Source organism: Orussus abietinus, unplaced genomic scaffold, assembly GCF_000612105.2.
Source record: "Orussus abietinus isolate OABI.00-Male unplaced genomic scaffold, Oabi_2.0 scaffold284, whole genome shotgun sequence".
NCBI classification, from domain to species: Eukaryota; Metazoa; Arthropoda; class Insecta; order Hymenoptera; family Orussidae; genus Orussus; species Orussus abietinus.
Window position 1 is genome coordinate 107,358 of NW_019394533.1, and position 15,894 is coordinate 123,251.

Below are 15,894 nucleotides of genomic sequence, written 5' to 3' on the forward strand. Positions count from 1 at the left end.
GTTCGGAAGAGCCCAACTGAATTAATGCACTTTTAAAATAGAACTAAATGAATTCCACATAATGTTAGGTAGACCGGAAAGTATTGTCGTTTCTGTTATCGTTTAATTGTCATTTGTCGGCTTATCGTGTAATTCAAAAACGCGCCAAAGAAGGCCACGTGCCATTTTAAGGTTATGTTTATATAATTTCTTTAAATTTTTGACTTAGACCACTTTCATAATTAACACTAAATGAATTCCATATAATGTTGAAATTACAACCACTCTCTAATGGTTCATTTTTGACAATATCGTAAAAATGACATTGAATTAATTTAGCTTAAAATAATGTGGGGTGAAATACCTGATAAACTCATTTATTTTTAATTTGGACTTAGACCACTTTCATAATTATGGGCACAATTGAGGGCGGTACTGACGAATCTTTGTCGTCAAAATGCGTCCTAACGACATAGTGTACATATATTTGCGTTCCTGTCAAAGATTCAACCCTGTTAAGTTTTGTTTACTTTTGACGTTTTGAGATCATTGACGCAAATGTTTACAATTCCCTTGGGATAGCGTTTAGAAATGTTGAAGACAAGCTTCAAGATAGTTTTTCCGCTACTCAGTGTTCGGTGAACCGTTATCGCCGCCCTGTGGGAAATACGAGAATTATATGGAAGTGGTTACTGATAATGCATACGTCAGACTCGACGAAGTCGAGATTATGGTTTTCTCATGTCGAATTCTCATTAGCTCCACTTATCATTGATATGCTAAACGTAACAAATAATACACATGTTTATTCTTGAGATTTGATATTTTAAGTTTTCCTAATCCGTCCAGTCAGGAACGAGGAATACTGTGATAAAATATAACTATTTACAATTAAATTAAAATCCACGAAACGTAATGAGATTTCGATTGCCTCTGCGTGTTTTGCACTTGTTATTCCAAAGGTTTAACGATATTAACGTAGTGGGCATTTACTAATTTTTTAAATTAATCGAGAGACCAGGTCATCTAAAGCATATGCAGTAATTCATTACAAGAGAAATCACTATTTTGATAATATTTTCTGCGATAGAATATTTCCTCCCATGACAAATAATGCAATCCATATACGTGCATTCACGTATCATACTTACCAACTTTTCTAGATCTCGAAAAGTTATGTCGCATGTAAATTGTTAGTAAAAAAAAAAAAAGAAAAAGGAATTACATTTTTCCAACTGACATTAATTATCATTAACACTATTATTATTCGCGAAATGGTTATTTGTATATTAACGGTTAAGTCGAAGCGAAAAGTGAGATCGAGGACGACGACGTAGATGAAGGGAAGGAAGTTTGGTATGAATCGCCCCATTTACTTTAATAGTGTTTCGTATCGCTGCAGGGAGTCGATACCAATGCATAAGTGGTACTGGTACAGAGTTGATACTAATACAGAGAGGTGGTAATAGCACGTGTGAAATACGTTCCTCGCTGACCGAGTTTTACTCATCGCTCTCCCACTGTTGTATATTCTCACAAGGAAGGTATCCCAGGTCGATCTCTCCGATTTGATTTCTTTTATAATATGTTATAAGAAGGAAATAATTCAAAGGCAAAATAATCGGAGGTCCATGGGCGGGCTTGTCCCAAGAATCACGGCGAGAAGACGCGAGCATTGTTTAGAAGACGTGATCATTGCTTAAGGTGAAGTGAAACTTTCAAATAAAACACTTTTTTTTTAAGGGTAAAAGACCAAACTGTCCGAAACTTTGACTCATCACTCCTGATCATCTAAGAATTGTCCTGACACATTGAACATTTGGATTTTGGAACAACATTTTTTAACTCAGCCCAGACAAGAACCAAAATGGCGTCGAGCTCTCATATTTCGATCGATATACAATTATCGAAGGCTCTAATATGAGAAACTAAACGGTCAGGACAATTTTACGAGAATTTAAAACACTCTGGTAATAGACAAACTCGCATTTGAACGGGATAAAGGCAAAAGAAGTGTTGTATGCGGTTATATGCTAAAACGATGGGACTACGAGGTCTCGGGATGAAAAATTAATTGACCTGGAAATCACAGATGGCGCAGGTGGTCCCTCTGCAGTCAATTAGGGCCCCAGAAAGCATGAATCCAGAAGATTTCTAGAGTTTTACTTCGATTTCTTGATATTTATTGTATGGAAACGACAGGTGGAATATGCCATTTGGTACAATACCCAATATAATTCGACACAACTGTTAATATAAAAACGAACGTCGACAACGTAGGCATTTAGAAAAAACTTCTTTATCGACATCGATCAAGTTCCTCGACGTGTTTTACTTCACCTTAAGGTGTTATATTGACAGCTGTATCGAATTATATCGGGCACTGTACCAAATGGCATACTCCACCTGTCGTTTTCGTATAATAATTATAACGAAATCGAAGTAAAACTCCAGAAATCCCCCGAATTCATGCTTTCTGGGGGCCTAATTGACTGCAGAGGGACCCCCTGCGCAATCTGTGATTTTCAGGTCAATTAAATTTTCACTCCGACACCTCGTATTACTATCGTTTTGGCATAGAAGCGCATACAACACTTTTTTTGCCTTTATCCCGTTCAAATGCAAGTTTATCGATTACCAGAGTGTTCTAAATTGTCGTAAAATTGTCCCGACCCTTTCGATTCTCATATCAGAGCCTTCGATAATTGTATATTGATCGAAATATGAGAGCTGACGCCATTTTGGTTCTGGTCTGGGCTGAGTTAAAAAATAAAGAAAAAAAATCCAAATGTTGAATGTGTCAGGACAACTCTTAGATGATCAGGAGTGATGTGTCAAAGGTTCGGACAGTTTGGTCTAATACCCTTAAAACAAAGTGTTGTATTCGAATCGACTGATTTGAAGGGGGTTTCACTTCACCTTAAGTTGGCGAATCTGCATCGCGAAGCGACTGCTCCAGTCACTTTACCACAACTTGCAACAACTGACGTTTGCTCTACCAGGTATGCCGATAACATTTATACTTTCCTCCTCGTGCACATATCTTCCTCCACCCTGTCCCATAAATACGTCACATTTGACAGCCCAACTGCTATTCGATTCGACCTCCCGAATCCAGAGGAGTTCTGAAGTTTTACTTCGATTTCTTGATATTTATTGTACGGAAACGACAGGTGGAGTATGCCATTTGGTACAATACCCAATATAATTCGACACAACTCTCAATACAAAAACCAACGTCAACAACGTAGGCATTTAGAAAAATCTTCTTTATCGACGTCGATCAAGTTCCTCGACGTGTTTCACTTCACCTTAAGTAGGCGAATCTGCATCGCGAAGCGACTGCTAGAGTCGCTTAACCACAACTTGCAACAACTAACATTTGCTCTACCAGGTATGCCGATAACATTTATACTTTCCTCCTCGTGCACATATTAGGGTGTCCCATAAGTTCCTTCCGCATCGTGCATTCATGTCCTATGAAAAAAAGGGAAGAAACTTAACTGGACCGAATCTCGTGGGATGTTGAAAAGGATTAGCCTCCAAGTGGTTGAAACCAACCAAAGACAAAGTCGAGTTTGGGTACAATAAAATGGTTTATTGCTGATGGCTCAAGTTGTGTATAAGTACGCGAATTCGAGAGACAAAGTCGCGATGCTCGGACAGAGTAGACTGAAAACCTGAATAGACGAATAGTCTCACAAGGAAACATTCCCAGGTGTCCGCCCCCGATCTTATTGATTTTCATATATGTTGAAGAACACAAAAATCTAAGAGATACGCGTTTTTTATATATCCGCAATGATCCACGTTTAAGGGGTGAAACAACCCCCCAAAGTTTGGCGAAAATTCAATTTTTATAACAATTTTCGTAGAAGCAATGGAGGGATTTCGACGAAACTTGGTGTAAACGTATTCTGTATAAGGATGGTGAAAACACAATATTGTTCAGCAATGCTACAACCCCCCAAGGGGGTGAACCACCCTTCAGGCGACATTTTTTTTCTATTATCTATTAAACAAGCACTCCTACTTAAGTTCCACTTACGCCATGTGATTGATCACAAAAAATGACGAAATACGTGTTTTTTGCTTTGTGCCAATAAACATTTACACATCGGTTGTAAACAATGAATGTAGGTGGTATACGGGTATATTCCGAGTAGCTTTATTGGGTTATATCGTGACCAATTCATTGTNAAAAAGCAAAAAAACACGGATTCTTCATTTTTGTGAGCAAGCACATCGCGTAAGTGGAACGTAAGTAGGAGTGCTTGTTTATTAGATATTACAAAAAAATGTCGCCTGAAGGGTAGTTCACCCCCTTGGGGGGGTGTAACATTGCTGGACAATATTGTGTTCTCATCGTCCTTATACGGAATACGTTTATGCCAAGTTTCGTCGAAATCCCTCCACTGCTCCTACGAAAAATATTTAAATAACCGATTTTTCGCTAAACTTTGGGAGGTTGTTTCACCCTTTAATTGTGGACCATTGCAGATATTAAAAAACACGTGTCTCTTAGATTTTTGTGTTCTTCAACATATATGAAACTCAATAAGATCGGAGGCGGACACTTAAGAATCTTCCCTTGTGAGAGTCACCTATCGAGTGGAAAGGGTTAAAATTCTGATTATATGAATAATGATATTTTCTGATTAATCATTCACTGTGTAATACCACCTCTGAATCCTGATACTATATCAAATGGCAAACTCCATCTGTCATTTTTGTACAGTAATTATAAAGAAATCGAAGTAAAACTCCAGAAATCCTCTGGATTCATGCTTTCTGGGGCCCTAATTGACTGCAGAGGGACACCCTGCGCCATCTGTGATTTCCAGGTCAATTAAATCTTCACTCCGAGACCTCGTATTCCCATCGTTTTGGCATACAAGCGCAAACAACACTTTTTTGCTTTTATCCCGTTCAAATGTGAGTTTATCGATTACTAGAGTGTTCTAAATTGTCGTAAAATTGTCCTGACCCTTTCGCTTCTCATATCAGAGCCTTCGATGATTGCATATCGATCGAAATATGAGAGCTCGATGCAATTTTGCTTCTGGTCTGGGCTGAATTAAAAAATTTGTTTGACAAATCCAAATTTTCAATGTGACAGGACAATTCTTAGATGATCAGGAGTGATGTGTCAAAGTTTCGGACAGTTTGGCCTAATACCCTTAAAAAAAAGAGTTGTATTCGAATCGACTGATCTGAAGGGTGTTTCACTTCACCTTAATATTTATATGAAAGCGCGTTTCTTAAGAATATGATTAGCCTCTAAATATGTAGACTAATCTAGGAATTAATATATAATAGCGGCGGTTAGGTCGGGACCTAACATTGCCTCGAAGCAACTTCGGTATGGACACCGTTCTTACGTTGGCTAACCACCTGGAGGACGAAGCGGTTCCATAGGCTCGTAGGTGCAACGAGCGAGTCCCGGGGGAAGGCTCGGTATCGAATCGCCGCTACGAGACGGTATCGGAATATTATTGATTCGCCGGATGCGCGGTATATATGCAGCCGGGTAGAACTGGTCCACGGGCGCCATTCCCTCCGGCGCGCGGCTACCCTTCTGCGCGCAACCAACCTCCTGCGAGCTCCACTGCGCATCTTAGGCCGTCTCTCTCTTCCCTTCACTCTCTTCTCCTCTCACCCCCCTCCGTGCCACTCCAAGCGTCCGTAGTGTCGCCATGTCGCGGCGCTCGCTTCTTTCTCTTCGAGGCCTTCTATGTCGGGAGAATTGTCTATGCATTCGAGGCCCCCTCCCCCCCAGAGCACTCTCGGCACGGTTAAGGTGATGTGAAACCCCCCTCAAATCGGTCGACTTGAATAAGACACTTTCTTTTAAGGGTATTGCACCAAACTGTCCGAGACTTTGACACATCACTCCTGATCATCTAAGAATTGTCCTGACACGTTCAAAATTTGCATTTTTCGAAGAAATTTTTTAACTTAGCCCAGACCAGAACCAAAATGGCGTCGAGCTCTCATATTTCCATCTATATACAATTATCGAAGGCTCTGATATGGGAAACGTAAGGGTCGGGATAATTGTACGGCAATTTAGAACACTGTAGTAATTGATAAACTCGCATTTGAACGAGATGAAGGTAAAGAAAGTGTTTTATACGCTGTTATGCTCAAACGATGGAAATACGAGGTCTCGGAGTGAGAATTTAATTGACCTAGAAATCACAGATGGCGCAGGGGGTTCCTCTGCAGTCAGTTAGGGCCCCGGAAAGCATGAATCCAGAGGATTTCTGGAGTTTTAATTCGATTTCGTTATAATTAGTGTACGAAAACGACGAATAAATCGAAGGAAAACTGCGAAACCCCCTGGATTCATGGTTTCTGGGATCCTAATTGATTACAGAGGGACCCCCTGCGCCATCTGTGGTTTCCGGGTCAACTAAATTATCTCTCCGAGACCTCGTATTACCTACGTTCTAGCACAGAAGCGCGTAAGACACTTTGTTTGCCTTTATCCCGTTTAAATACGAGTTTCTCGATTACCAGAGTGTTCCAGATAGTCGTTCACTTGTCCTCATACGCTCGTTTCTCATATCAGAGCTTTCAATAATAGGATATCGATCGAAATTTGAGAGTTCGACGCCATTTTGTTTCTGGTGTAGGCTAAGTTAACAAATTTTTGTCGGAAATCCAAATATTGAAAGTGTCAGGACAATTCCTCGGTGCTCACGAGTCACGTGTCAAAGTTTCGGACAGTTTGGTCCAATACCTTTAAAAATAAGTTTTGTATTCGAATCGACTGATTTTAAGGGGGTTTCACTTCACCTTAAGCATTGAAAGATCTGAAGCCTTTCTCTTACTTTCCGAGCAATCTTGAAATCGCCGTTTAAATTTATGCAACATGGCGGCCATCTGCATGCTATACTATCTCCACATTCTTTAAATGGCTTATCAGACTATTGGAAAATTCGATCCAATACCCTTAAAAAAATGGCTTATTCGAGTCGACCGATTTGAGGGGCGGTTTCACTTCATCTAAAATATGGCTTCGAACGAAATTTCAGGTCGAGCAGGTTAGGAGCAACAGTTACCCGCCATTTTCCCTACGCGCGTTTTCAAGGCCTCGGCCAGAATTGGCCGCAAGGTGCTACGCTATTCTTTTTTAAGACCAGTCCTCCACCCTTCGGTGGATGAAATTTAACGACCGTAGCGTCAACCATCCCGCCGGACATACACTTCTTGCAAACCACCGCATGACCTATAAATCACGAGGACATTGAACAAAAAGAACCGAGGCGGACCCTGCACCCTCCCCTGTGAATTTCGACTCTTCCACTTTTTTATATTTTTAATTACAATGGTGGCCATTCCAATTGCAACACCCAGGATGCTTTCCCATTTATGCACTACTAAAAAAAAATATATTATATATTTATAACACTTTTGTTGGAAGTTTTATTAAAAACACGTGTCTCTTAGATTTTTGTGTTCTTCAACATATATGAAACTCAATAAGATCGGAGGCGGACACTTAAGAATCTTCCCTTGTGAGAGTCACCTATCGAGTGGAAAGGGTTAAAATTCTGATTATATGAATAATTATATTTTCTGATGTATGCGCTTCTATGCCAAAACGATGGGAGTACGAGGTCTCGGAGTGAAGATTTAATTGACCTGGAAATCACAGATGGCGCAGGGGGTCCCTCTGCAGTCAATTAGAGCCTTAGAAAGCATGAATCCAGAGGATTTCTGGAGTTTTACTTCGATTTCTTGATATTTATTGTACGAAAACAACAGGTGGAGTATGCCATTTGGTACAATATCCAATATAATTCGACACAGCTGTCAATATAAAAACGAACGTCGGCAACGTAGGCATTTAGGAAAATCTTCTTTATCGACGTCGATCAAGTTCCTCGACGTGTTTCACTTCACCTTAACACATACCTATTCTTACCATAAGGGGTCATTTGACCCCTTTTAAGTGCAATTGCTCATACATTCTATTAAATATTTCTTACATTTCACGATAAAAACATCGGAAATTTGTATGATTTATCCCTGCGTCGTAATAAACCTTTTTCACCATATTTAATGAATCTATTTCCGTTATTTCTAGGTGCTGCAGTTTCAATGGCCCCTAGGGAATTACCCTAGGTGTATATTAACATTACTCTTCGGTGTATATTAACGATGGCAGACAGTTGTCTGCCATAGTTAATATGCACCGAATGCGCCATCACGTTGAATTTTATTCCTGAATTATTAGAGATAAATTGATGAATTTCAAAATAAGGAAAGAATTGCATTGAAAGGCCACCCGAAAAATCGGTCGTTAGTCCAACATGGCGAAAGTTGCCAGTTTATGATAAAAAAAATGGGTGAGTACAATTTAACGAGATTAAAGGTAAATGCGTCACTTTTCGTAGAACATTTCTGTCGGCATCGATAATGGCGCGGATGCATCCCTGATGCAAATGTTTATTCATCCCTCTCCCACTCTGTCTGTTATTCAGAAGCGCTTCCCATAGTTCCCCTTCCCTCCGGCCATCGGTCGATGAAATTCCGTGACCATGACCTCGAAACTTCCACTTCTCCCTGAATTTTCTAAGCATCTTGCGCACTGAGCTAGAGGCGACACCTATCAGATGATATTTAGCCATTACGCGTGTTACGTGACGTTAGTTGCTGACTCAGTGAATTGCTACATCGTATTAAGATTTAAACGCCATCACTATTAAAGGATACGAAATATGCACATCTGTAATGTAGAGGCAAACAGTCTTAAGGTGAAGTGAAACACGTCGAGGAACTTGATCGACGCCGATAAAGATTTTTCTAAATGCCTACGTTGCCGACGTTCGTTTTTATATTAACAGCTGGGTCGAATTATATTGAGTATTATCCCAAATGGCATACTCTACCTGTCTTTTTCGTACAATAATTATAAATGCTTTCTGGGGCCCTAATTGACTGCAGAGGGACCCCCGCGCCATCTGTGATTTCCAGATCAATTAAATTTTCACTCCGAGACCTCGTATTCCCATCGTTTTAGCATAGAAGCGCATAAAACACTTTCTTTGCCTTTATCTCGTTCAAATGCGAGTTTATCGATTACCAGAGTGTTCTAAATTGTCGTAAAATTGTCCTGATCCTTTCGTGTCTCAAATCCGAGCCTTCGATAATTGTATATCGATAGAAATATAAGAGCTGATGCCATTTTGGTTCTGGTCTGGGCTAAGTTAGAAAATTGTTTCCAAAAATCCAAATTTTGAATGTGTCAGGATAATTCTTAGATGATCACGAGTCATGTGTCAAAGTTTCGGACAGTTTGGTCCAATACCCTTAAAAAAAAGTGTTGTATTCGAATCGACTGATTTGAAGGATGTTTCACTTCACCTTAACGGCAAAAGACGGAGAGAGGACAGCCCCTCCGTTCGTTCGCGTTCCTTTATGCTACTCTCGCAAGAATATCATGAAAATGGTTTGCGGGCTACATATATACTCCGTTCGTATCTATAACGCTCATCTTTGACTTTTAAATTTAGTCTACGATCACCTGACACGAGGGACCCTCTGCGCATTTCTCGTCGAATCCGTCCGAGTATTCTTTTCCGTAAGCTCGAGCGACAAATCGGTCCTAAGTCTTCTCCGCATCGCGAAGCTCTCTTAGTGACCTCTGCATCCCTCTTTCCCCCTATCCCCGGACCCACCCCTCTCCACCTCGGCGTAGCACGCGCGCCCCTATTTTCCTCTTCTCTCCCGACAATCGAAGTGCTCGCGCGTTCCTAGAACGTCCTTGTCTGCATACAAGCGCGCTCCCCGGTTCTCTCCCCCCTCCCTTGACCGCGCCACCTCGCCCCTCTCCTGCCCGCTGCGCCGATCCCCACTTCCACTCTGCCCCCTCCCCTCCCGCCCCTCCTTCTCGAGCCGCGCGTCACTTCCTCGGCGCAACTCCAGAACTTCGCGCGCAGAGTCAACGCTGCCGGGACTCTATTTCGGTTCGCTTTCCTCCCCCGGACCGACGGCAACAGATATCAACATTTATTTGTCAACAACTGCTGGCGCACTGGCCCTCTCGACCGGGAAAAGCGGGGCGATGTATTATTGGGGAAAATGCCTTCTACTCCCGCTAAACGGAGAGGAATTCGTAACGGTTATTGGAAGGAAAACAACATGGCGGAAGAAGTTAGGTAGGGATTAGAGATTTGTAAGGTGATATGAAAGTGACGTCCGAGGGGTCTCGTTTATACAAATTTTCTCCGACTGGGTATAACGAATCGTTTGGAACTTTGACGCGTTAATATGGAGTCCCTAAGGAAGGTCCTGACCGAGGTTCGTATACTACGGAGGATCGCGAATTGCTCGATTCTTTCTCCACGAGGAGTGGGGGGGGGGGCGTGACGTCACGGCGGACCCATCCCGATACGTTTGGCATTACGGCACTGCATTTTATTCAATTCTCGTTGATCTTTTATAGACTATGAAAGTGATTTACTGGAAACTATTAATATTGGAAGCAATCTTTTGATTATGAGCAAATCAAATTGTGGTTATATCGATACGAAATATATATTAATTGCTTTAATTTGCGGAAAAATTCCGGTATTTTTACTAGAAGTCGGAAAGAAAAGCTTTCGTTTGGAGTGATTTTTTATTTTATAATAATGAAAACGTAAATAACGGGATGTCAATTTTTCGGCAACAAGTTAGGGAAGTTTCGGTAATGAGGCCCGTATGGATAGCAATATCCATGCTGATATATTTCACCATGCCACAAAAGTGGCAAAAGTAAGCAACTGATCGAAGTATTTCGCATTATCTGCAAAGCGCACGCAAGCACATTTCCAAATTTTTTTTTTTCACGGAACCCCGTGACAACCAATAATGCTGTTACCTATTTTTATTTCGTTACCCGAATGACGCTCGGGTAGATTCGATTATTTCCATAAATTTCAGCATCCTCTTAAGCTTCGGCTACATTTTATATACACAATGAAAAGTGATATGCTGAAAACTCTACATATCTGTGCATTTAAATGGAAAATAAGTTACGATAACAAATAAGCAGTAACATCTTTTACTATAAATACTGGTTAATCTATCACTGTTAGATATAGAACACGTTATAAATTTTAAATAAGAAGTAACACGTGTTGCCGTATGTCTAATGAATATATAAATACATTCTACGTGATTTGTTCATCACGTGTTACCATTAGGCTGTATCGCAACATGTTACGTGTCACGTGACGCACACTTTTTTGACACGTTCTCGAGGTGTTACGAGTCCCGAAAGCAAGGTTATGTAAGCTTATCCCATAACAGGCACCAAAAGCGAAACGCACGAAACTTACGAGTTAAAATTAATCAGTTGTTAATTAACCATTGAAGAAATGAACCGTGAATGCCCTCACGACTTTGATTTTGTTAGAATTATAAATTTGAGGTTTGAGGTTTATAAATGAAACAAAAGTCAATGTATGATCAATTCGTATGGAGAGAGAGAGAGTCTGGTCTCTGTTTCTGTGGAGCTTTCGAGGCGACAAGGACCTTTGTTTGGGCAAGAGGCGACGTAGTGTCGCATCTCCACGGAGAGAAAGAAATTAGTCATCATTGGTCCTGATCCAGATCCTCAAATGCCCTTTTGTGTAGTTCAGTTCGCCAGAGCAAGCGACAGAGTGAGGACGTGTCCTGCGAGCGTGGTAAAAATAAAGAATCGTTATAAAAAGGAAGTTATAGAAAAAGTGTTTCACTCAAACTCCCATTTCCAATAGATTTATTCGTATCTTAATGTAAGTAACTATTGTCACGTGTCATACCTCGTGATGAATAATTTGTTCACGGTCAGTCTAAAAATATTAAGTTTATATTCATATGGAGTTTATTATTTCAATTAGTTTAGGCGAAGTAAATTCTCTGTCCGACGCACACGCGACATATATTCCACGATCCACTTTATCGTGATAAATGCTTTGTGTTTAACAGCTTCAGACTGAATTATGACATACACAAGGTCTCAGTTCATTATGCGCCTCTGCGATGTTCAGAGCACTGATAATGCATTTTTCTTTCAGTTTATTTACAATGCTCCGGTACTGATTAAGAAACTTTTTCGCGAACAGTCGTATCTTCGTACATTTTTCATTTGTTAAATGTAATTTCTTTGCTTCTACGGCCTCCTTCCCTTTCTGACAAGCATTTATCTTGTGGGAATTCTATTATTTTTAACGATAACTGTGTATGCTAATTCTTAATAACTTAAAGAGATTACTAAAATACCTTAAAGTCCATTCGGGTATTAATTTTAGGACTTTGATCGTCATGAGCAGTTTTAAAACGTCCGCGGACGACGCCATGTTGGTTCTAGTCCATGACAAATAAACAAGTTTTTCTAAAAAGAATGAAATTTCATTAGTTTCAGAACTTACCTTAGGGGTCTCTATATTCACGCGGTAACTTTTCAAACGAATCGGTTTATCCAGTTCAGAGAATACCTCTCAATTTATTAGGGTTGACCCTTCCATATCACCTTAAGAAGCCAAAAGTGTAGGATTTTTATTAATCGCCAGTTGAGAGCTTGACAGAATTTTCTATCAGTAATTCTTCGATTTATAAAGACAAAAGTGCAATTTTACTTACAACCCAAGTAGAAATGATAACATGGCTCTAATCGGGTCCCAATCTGGTGCCTTATCGCGACCCGATAGGAACCTGAGTATGGCGTAATCGAATCCTGATCAGGACCCTACCTAGACAGCATAAAATATTCATAGAATATAGAAAAGATGTTAGAAAATATTCCTCATATATATTCGACATTGGAATGATATTTTAAGTACAATATTAGATTATGTACATATGATAATATTTCCCAGATATAGTCTCAATATTTAATGTTTTATAAATATACATATATACAATATTGGTTTAGCAATGTCATTTGAAATATGGAATATTATTCTATAAATACTACAAATGTTAGAAAAGGTTTGTAATATAACATTGAAATACTAAAGTTAACATTTATTTTATACATTGTCACATACACCTTGATTTAAAAAAATCAAAACATGCTAAATATTTCGTGCGATAATAATAATATATTATTACTTTATTTTGAATACACATACCTGCTCCAATACTTTAAATTTATATTCCCTGGGTAAGTGCTTTATTTTTTGTAAAAGTAGGTGCTTATGTTTCAATATTTTATCTCACCATATGTTGATATATTAATTTAAAAATAGAATACTGAAACATGAACCTTTTGTATTATTATTTGCGTGGCAAAAAATATCATTCAGATATATATATGACATGCTACTTCTTATGTGTAAGAAGTATCAATTCCATGTTCATACAATATTTCGTTAAATGTATTTCGAATATAAAAAACTGACCAAAACTACATTCATCCTATGTTCAAAAAATGTACATAGCACGTAAATCCATATCCTATTAATATTGAAATATTTTCAAAGAATTTTCTATGAACCTCTGTGCTATGTATTTGTGCTGTCTCTGTATTATCATTTCTACTCGGAAAATACTAAATGTTGAATCATTTAGAAATAGACGTTTNTTATTGTACGGAAACGACAGGTGGAATATGCCATTTGGTACAATACCCAATATAATTTGACCCAGCTGTCAATATAAAAACGAACGTCGGCAACGTAGACATTTAGAAAAATCTTCTTTATCGACGTTGATCAAGTTTCTCTACGTGTTTCACTTCACCTTAACTACATGAAGAGGTTACAATACGCCCAGGAAAATGGAAGGTTTATCTGGGTGCTGTAACCACATATTATAGAGATTTCCTAATTTTCCACGGGTTAAATGCAGAATTCCTTAAGGTTTATGGAATTTAGCTCATTACAAAATTGTTTAAACTTGTATGGCTTTCGTAAAAACCATTATTGTTGCAATGTTCAATGAATAAAGTACATTTTATCCAAACAAAGTCCTGCAACATGACGCATGCCTGTTTCAGTACTCAACGTAAGTTGATCTCTTTTATTAATTTGTTACTACATTTACCGCCAAATAAGTTACATCATTTTAAACGAAAAAGTTCAAACGTAACAAATTAATTTTTTTCAACTTTACAAACCATCAAAAATTAATATCAATGAGACACTTACCTTGTCATATGTAGTGACCTTGAATTAATTTTGATGTTTTTTATTACAAATATATTTCAAACTGGGGTAATTTTAAAAAAATTGCAGATATAACTTTTCGAGAGAAACCGCTTTCAGTTCATTCGCCACTTTAAAAGCACTTTATAAAAAGTATAAAATCATATTATACAGTAATTAGAACTTCGACAAGACTGAGAGAATAGGTAAAATAAAAAAAAGCATTCCTATCGTGTGACCGAATTTAACTTTGTTACGTCATTCTCATTGAACTTTTCGAAATTAAGATTAAATTACATATCTTTGATAAACATTATTTACATAAACGCGAAATGCATATTTCCCTTGAAATTAACACTATACTTTCAAAGTACATTAAAAATATCTCTCCTTTATTATCCCTTTTAAAATATTTTTCTATTGAATTACAGTATACCCGACATTCCTTTTGTGCTCATTTCTTTTCTCTGTATTATTAAAATGCTTGTAAATTTGATACGATAATTTAAATTAGTAATATCTGTAAATATATAGATGTTTAAAATTTAATGACATTGTAGTGGAATATTTATTAATTAACTTGAAGGCGTAAAAAGTATGTATATTAAATACATCTATATATGTATTATACATTTCTTATACCGTATCTGAGTAAAACATCCAATGCATGAATTATGAATGTATTACAGTTTTCATTTAACATTGCAACCTAGTGGTTTTACAAAAATGAAGGAATTATAATTGATTAATACCGGAACAACCAAATGCTTAAAAATAACGGCTCTCACGTTAAGAAAAATTTTTTGTTGCTCCTACAATTTTATAATGTTTTAAATATCCCAGTTTTATCCCTATCAATATTAACAGCCATTTTCAGCTGCATTTACGGATGGCTTTTACAGAAATGTTTCTGTTAATTGTACTTGTGAGAATGTGAAGTTAGCTGAATTAATTGTTTAATGGGACAGCTTTTAACTGTATCGAAAACTGAAATTTCCAACAGATAGGCATCTGTAACTTTTAGGCTTTTATTTTTCTCCGTGATAGAATATAAGTATACCATTAAAATGATTATCAGGGATTTTGAGAAACTCCAATATAAACACTCTAATGTTACAGTTTAAAGGTTGCATAACATTTCACTTAACATTTCTTTATTTATGAAACAGTCAACTATTTTTTTTTCTAATTTAATAAAGAATTTTACATTGGATCTTTCACGTATATAGGATCTTGTTAAGGTTTGTCAAGATCTTTAGAATTCCCTGAAAAACATGAAGTAATGTTTCTTTAGAACTTCGTCCAACGAGATTGACTTACTTGAATGTGCAGTTATATATTATGGACACAATAATTAACGTGAAAATACTAAAATTGAACAGGAACCGATTATTGGCAGCGAGGCTGATCGAGACATCGCGCGCTTCATTCAACAGAAGAAAGACATTTTCGATGCGCAATTGCTTGTATACGCATTCGACTGTTTATGTGGATGCTTGCATATGGTACTTCTACAGAAGAAATCTGTAGACTTACCAGATTCAATCTGTGAAATCTTCCGATTTTATCCGTAACGCTTTCCAGTATGTTTAACCTTTCCGAAAACGATAACCCGAACAGAGTGAATCTAATAAATCCTGTATCCATGGCGCTGCGCTTAAAAGATGCAGGAGTGATCCCTATTTCGAATGGTAGTATTAAGGTGAAGTGAAACATCCTTCAAATCAGTCGATTCGAATACAACACTTTTTTTTAAGGGTATTAGACCAAACTGTCCGAAACCTTGACACAT

At 38.2% G+C, this 15,894-nt stretch overlaps 1 protein-coding gene across 2 annotated transcripts in view; it reads right to left on the reverse strand.

Moving 5' to 3' along the window:
* The window catches only part of LOC105696013 (trinucleotide repeat-containing gene 6C protein), an 84,024-nt gene extending 70,602 nt beyond the window's left edge, over positions 1 to 13,422 (reverse strand). Inside the window, exon 1 of one of the 2 annotated variants that reach the window (XM_023432650.1) lies at positions 12,598 to 13,422. The gene's annotated coding sequence lies outside the window, so the exon portion shown is untranslated. Of the gene's footprint in view, positions 1 to 9,354; positions 9,485 to 12,597 lie in introns of those variants that run through there. The other variant, XM_023432652.1, reaches the window with a different exon arrangement.
* Between the last annotated feature and the right edge of the window lie 2,472 nt (positions 13,423 to 15,894).